The sequence below is a fragment of the Oryctolagus cuniculus genome, chromosome 7 (genome assembly GCF_964237555.1).
Source record: "Oryctolagus cuniculus chromosome 7, mOryCun1.1, whole genome shotgun sequence".
Classification (NCBI taxonomy): Eukaryota; Metazoa; Chordata; class Mammalia; order Lagomorpha; family Leporidae; genus Oryctolagus; species Oryctolagus cuniculus.
In genome coordinates, this window is record NC_091438.1 from 62,064,146 (window position 1) to 62,071,232 (window position 7,087).

Sequence of the window (7,087 nt, forward strand, 5' to 3'; positions counted from 1 at the left end):
CCAGCTCCTTATTCCAGCTTCCTATTAATATGGACCCTGTAAGGTAGTGGTAATGGTTCAAGTAGTTGGGTTCCTACCATCCAATTTGGAGACCTGGACTGAATTTCTGGCTTTCAACTTCAGTGCCCTCTCCCCACCACCACACTCCCATTGAAAACCTTTGGGAAGCGAACCAGTGGATGGGAAATCTCTCTATATAAATCTCTCCCTGAATAAAAAAAAGCATATCTAATTTGAAGAACAGAAAAATTTAGGGAAAAGTGAGTTTCAGTGATCTGTGACACAATATTGATAAGTCAAAATAAATTTTATTAGAGCCCAGACATAAAGGAGAGAGGATGATACATAAAAAATATTTGAAGACATAATAGCCAAAAAAGGTCCCTACTTTGGTGAAAGACAAATGTACAGATTGGAAATACTCAACAAATTGAGATAGAAACAAAACTTATCTGAACACAGAGCAGCAAGCCACCAAAACCAAAGATACAGAGGAAAATTTTAGAGCAGCCTTCAAAGTAAAATTCCAAATTAATTTTTTTCTTCTGTTACTTTCATGAGTTATTTTAGTCCCCACTTCATATCTTCAGTTGCCCTAATCACAACTTCCTGCTCTTTGGCCATTTCTTTCCCAAATATTTCTATCCGGTTTGTTGATAGTCCTTCATAGTTGTTATAGCTTCATTACATATATATATATATATACACACACACACACATATGTATACATACATATATACATACAAATGGTAGAAATATTAGCTTACAATTTTCATCTACTTGTAGCAGGCATTTGTGTGTGTGTGTGTGAGTTTCCATTTACAAGAGTATTACTGTTGTTTTGTCTTAAATAATAACTTAGACTATATGCTGAACATATTGATTTTTGTTCATTATAGTTGAATAACGTGGACATTTCTGGATTAGAATTGTAAGTTCAAGGGGCCAGAGTTGTGGCTTAGTAGGTTAAGCTTCCCCCTGTAATGCTGGTATCCCATATGGGTGCCAATTTCAGACCCGGTTGCTCCATTTCCCATCCAGCTCCCTGCTAATGTGCCAGGGAAAGCAGCAGCAGATGGGCTAAATGCTTGGGACCTTGTACCCATGTGGGAGGCCCAGAAGAAGCTCCTGGCTCCTGGCTTTAGCCTGTCCCAACTCCTGTGGCCATTTGGGGAGTGAGCTAGCAGATAGAAGATCTCTCGCTCTCTCTATAACTCTTTCACATAAATAAATAAATCTTTCAAAAATATTATAAGTTCCAATGGAGTTCATGAGAGGGAAGCAAGGGTATCTTTGCAAGCTTTATAGCTTAGGGGAACAACTTAAAATAGCTGCCTTTTGTAGTCATATCACTTCTGGAAACTCAAAGGTCACAGAATAATCTCAAAACAGCAGAACAGAATTGGAGTACTGACACTTCCCAACTTCAAAGACACTAGAAAGCTATAGTAATTAAGACAGTGTAATACTAGAATAGGGATAGATATATAGATGAATAGAATGGAATTGACAGCTCAAAAATACTCTTACAATCAATGAATTTTTTACAAGAGTGCCAATGTAAATGGAGAAGGAATGGTTTTTTTAAACAAATGATGCTGAGACAACTGGGTTTCTACATGCAAAAGATTTAACTTGACCCTACCTCACACCATACACCAAAATTAACTCAAAATGGATACATACATCATAAGGGATAAAACAAAACACATAGTCATAGGTTTTTTTTTAAAGAATTATTTTATTTATTTGAAAGAGTTACAGAGAGAGGTAGAGCCAGAGAGAGAGAGAGAGGTCTTCCATTCTGCTGATTCACTCCCCAAATGACCACAACAGCCAGAGCTGAGCTTATCTGAAGCCAGGAGCCAGGAGCTTCTTTCAGGTCTCCCATGAGGGTGCAGGGGCCCAAGGAGTTGGGCCATCTTCTACTGCTTTCCTAGGCCACAGCAGAGAGCTGGATAGGGAGAGGAACAGCTGCAGTGCCCATATGGAATGCTCGCACTACAGACTGGAGCTTTACTTTAACCCACTGTACCACAGCACCGACCCCGGTCATAGATATTTGAGAAGTTGGATTAGGAACAGATTTCTTAAATGTGACATAAAAGCAAAAGTAGCAAAAGAAAGTAAACTGGATATTATTAAAATTTTCAAAATTTTGTGCTTCAAAGACACTACCACGAAAATGAAATGACAACTCATAGTATGAAAGAAAATTATGATTAATATGTCTGATAAGAGACTTGCCTCCAGGATATAGAAAGAGCTATTGCTAGTTATAATAAAAGTCAAATAACTCAACTTTTAAAAAATGGGCAAGGGCAGGTGTTTGTCCTAGCAATTAAGCCACTGGTTAAGAAACTCACATCCCATCTTGGAGTCCCTGGGTTTGATTCCTGACTTTGGTTCGTGTCTCCAGTTTCCTTTTAATGCAGACACTGGGAGGCACTGGTGATGGCCCAAATAATTGGGTTCTTGCCACCCACGTGGGAGACCTGGATTGGGTGGGAATTTGGTGGAGATGGGAGCACTCTCCCTCTCTCTGCTTCTCAATTACATAATAAAAAAAATCATTTAAATGGGCAAAGGCTTTGTGCTGAAATTTCTGCAAGGAAGATATGCCAGTGGCCAAAAAACACATGGAAAAATGCTCATGATCATTAGTTTTCAGGGAAATGCAAATCAAAACTCTAATGGGATTCAACTGTGTACCCACCAGGAACACCGTAATGAAAAAATAAGTTTTGGCAAAATGTGGAGGAACTGGAACCCTTATAAGCTGCTGGTGGGAATGTAAAATGGTGCAAGCATTTTGGAAAATAGTCTGGCATTTCCTTAAGTGGTTAACCAAAATGATCATATTGGGGGAGTAGGCTGTGGTACCTCTGCTTTTCCTGCTGCTGCACCTGGGAGGCAGCAGATGATGGCCCTTCTTGGCTTCCTGCACCCATGTGGGTGATCCAGATTGAGTTTAGGCTCCTGGCTTTGGCCTGTCCAGATCTGGCTGTTGCAGGCATTTGGGAAATGAACCAGCAAATAGAAGATCTTGCACTCTCTTGTGGTCTCCCTGCCTTTCAAGTAAATATTAAAAAAATATACTATTTGACTCAGCAATTTCTTGCCTAGAAATATGCCCAGTAAAATGAAATAATTTTCACATAATAATTTGTACATGAATATTCACAACAGTACATTCATAATAGTAAGAAAGTGAAAGCAATTCAAGTATCCTCATCAACTGATAAGTGGATAAGCAAAATACGTTATACCCATACAATGGGATATTATTCATCAATAAAAAGGAATAAAGTACTGACATCTGCTGTAGCATGGATGAGCCTTAAAAATACTAAGCTAAGTGAAAAAAGTCAGTCACAAAGGATCACATGTTGTATGACTCCATTCATGTGAGATGCCCACAATAGGTAACTCTATAGAGACGGAGGGTAGATTAGTGGTTGTTTAGGGTTTGGAGGATACGGAGGATAGAAAGCCTACTAACATGTGTGTGTGTGTGTGTGTGTGTGTGTGTTGAGGATAATGAAAATTATCTAAAATGAATTGTGATGGCTACATATTTCTGAATAAGTCTGAATTTTGTATTGAAAAAGAATGAACTGTATACTATGTGAATTATATCTCAATAGAGCTGCTTTGTAAAAATACTGATACATTTGACTAAATGCTTTTTTTTTAAAAAAGATTTTACTTATTTTAAAGGTGGGGTTACAGAAAGAAAGAGGGAGAGAAAGAGAGAATGAGTCTTCCATCTTCTAGTTTATTCCCCAAATGGCCAAAATGGTCAAGGCTAGGCCAGGTTGAAGCCAGGAGCCTAGAATTTCATCATGATCTGTCATGTGGGTGGCAGGGGCCCAAGGACTTGGACTATCCTCAACTGCTTTCCCAGGCACATTAGCAGGGAGCTGTATTGGAAGTGGAGCAGCCGTGACTCAAATTGGTGTTCATATGGGATGCCAGCATTGTTGCTGGCAGCACAATACTGGCATGGACTAAATGTTTTTATACTTAGTAAGTAAATTGTTCAAATAAAACTATAATAACCACAAACTAGGAAAACATTTGATACATAGGATGAAAAAATATAGAAAAAAATCTATGAAATATTTAATTTTTAGATTTTACTCCTCAAATAAGTGAGTTTGCATAGATTGTTTAAAATTTTTTTTAAAAAATCTTTCAATAAAAATATATGAAAGGGCCAAAAATGGGTAAATCACAAAAATAGAGATATAAATGGCCAATATAATCTTCTGTTTCTGATCATAACTAAGCTAGTATTCCTGAATGAAATAATTATTTTCAAGTATCAAATACAGGACTATGATCCCTGAGAAAAAGGAAACAAATGAGCTCGGTGCATTCTGAATGGAAGAAATTACCAGGCCTCAGTGCAAGAAGGGGGACCCTAGCTGAGTATGGCTCTCTCACTGAGCTCAGGAAACACAGATCAGAGTTCAGGGAGACTGAGGGGGCTGGAACACACAGGTAAGTCACTGTCCAGGAAGACCTCCAAAAATCTGGTAAGACGTTCTCTCTCTCTCTCTCTCTCTCTCTCTCTCTCTTTTTTTTTTTTTTTTTTTTGACAGGCAGAGTGGACAGTGAGAGAAAGAGACAGAGAGAAAGGTCTTCCTTTGCCGTTGGTTCACCCTCCAATGGCTGCCGCGGCCGGTGCACTGTGGCTGGTGCACTGCGCTGATCTGATGGCAGGAGCCAGGTACTTATCCTGGTCTCCCATGGGGTGCAGGGCCCAAACACTTGGGCCATCTTCCACTGCACTCCCGGGCCATAGCAGAGAGCTGGCCTGGAAGAGGGGCAACCGGGACAGAATCCGGCGCCCCGACCGGGACTAGAACCCGGTGTGCCGGCGCCGCTAGGTGGAGGATTAGCCTATTGAGCCGTGGCACCAGCCAGATATTCTCTCTTGAGGCAGGAGTTCATGCGATTGTATTCAAAGGCATATCATAATCCATGTAGAAAATTATGAGGAATCTACCAAAAACTACTTGTGAGAAAATTCAGCCCTTTTTGAGAAGATCTAAGACAATCCCACACTGCTCTCTGTTACCTGGAACACACACCTGCTATGGGAGAAGGACTCCGTAGTCTTCGTTATTTTGGGAGAGTAACTTGCCGCTTCCCTGAACTGTCAACTGACATTTGTAATTGCATTTGATGTGTCCTCAAAACCCAGGAGGCTTCACTTCAGTTTTTTCAGGTGGTCTCATCAAGGTTTCTCACCATAGGCTGGAGGTAGGGGCCGGCATCCCTTGTCCTGGGACTGAGGTGTGGTGAGTGAAGGGGGCACTCAGTACAGCAGCTGCTGTCTCTCAGAGTTCTCATCTAATCTGATCCCCTCCAACCTGCAGCGGGGTGAGGGTTTCAAGAATCACAAATTAACTTTCTGTCACATCTTTTGAAAATTTTGCATTATGGTCTTGCATCATATTTTGGAATAGTTATCTGTTGCGTCGGTATCTTAATTCAAATTTCTCTTTAATAGTCTCTTAGTCCTGTTGTACTTTATAATAAAATCTCTGATCCTCCAAAGTTGCTTATGAATTTAGTTTTTAATTGGATTTCATTTCACCATTTTAAATAATTTCAGAGATGCTTTCTTTTCTGAATTTTTTCATGTGGAACTGACTTTGAGCATTTGCTTAATTGGATTAAATATATCTGATACACTGAAACCTAAGTCAATTATATTTAATATGGAAAACAGCTCTATTTCCTCTTTTGGAAAATGTCCTTTCCTCCACTCCCTATTTTGGGTTCCAGTGGAAACTGCAATGCTGTGGCCTAACCCCAGGCTCACATACACTGTCTATTGCTCCAGGGGTGAGCACCTAACCTAAGTCTAAGAGTTCCTTAAAAGGATTTGATACACTCTCTGTAGAGTGTATCAAGATAGGCTTGGCTTTCTCCAGTGCCTGAGCTTCTGAAAAGTAAATCAGAGAGAAGAAATGGATCTGCATGTGGAAGAATCTGGAAGCAGGAGCCCACATGAGGTCAAAGTCAGAGATACAGCTTTTGGGGACTTTCGGAGTTCAGGGTTCTGTGTTACTTAAGTCCCAGCTGCAGTCCTTCCCTGTTTGCATAGTTAACTCACAGAGTTTCTGGCACTTGGGCTCTTAAACACTAGCTCTTTATATCCCATTAAGGTTACATATAAAGTTTATGTGAAAACATAAAATATAATATAAAAATTAAGAGCAACTGCAAATTTGCCATACACATACAGGTATAATGAAGACATTTGAAACTGTTTAGACATTAGAAGGGGTGACTAACAAGAACAATGAAGAAGAACCAGTATTCAGCAACTTTCAGAAATGGTACTTTTTGACAACAGAAAGTTTCAAGGGTTACAAAACTAACTTTAGGAAACAAAAGAAAAAATAGATACGTTGTATTACATTTTAAAAAAATGCTTCTGTGCCCTAAAAGACACAACAGAGTGAAAGGCAATCCATGGCATGGAAGAAAACCCTGGCAGATCAAATATCTGAGAAGGAGTTAATATCCAGAATAAGTAGCAACAACAAACAATGATTAAGAATGGGTAAAGGACTTGAGTAGATATACACATGGCCAAAAAGCACATGAAAAGAGGTCCAACATCATTAATCTTTAAGGAAATGCAAGGTAAAACCTTAATGAGCTGCCACTTCACAGCCACCAAAATATCTCCTGTCAAGGAGACAGTCTATCAAGTGTTGTGAGGATGTAGAGAAGTTGCAACCCTTGTGCACTGTTGGGTGGAAATGTAAAATGGTGAACCTGCTACCGAAAACAACATGGTAGTTCCTCAAAACATTAAAAATAGAATTACCATTTGATCCAGCAATTCTACTTCCAGGTATATATCAAAAAAAAAATTCAGAGCAGAGTCTCGAGGAATTATTTGTTCACCCATATTTATGTCTGCATTATTTACTGTAGATAGAAGGTGGGAATAGTCTGGGTGTCCATCTATGGATGAGTGCATAAAAAAGCTGGCATGTGAGTATTCGTTCTGTAGAATGTTACTCATCCTTACAAAGGAATGAAATTCTGACACATTTTA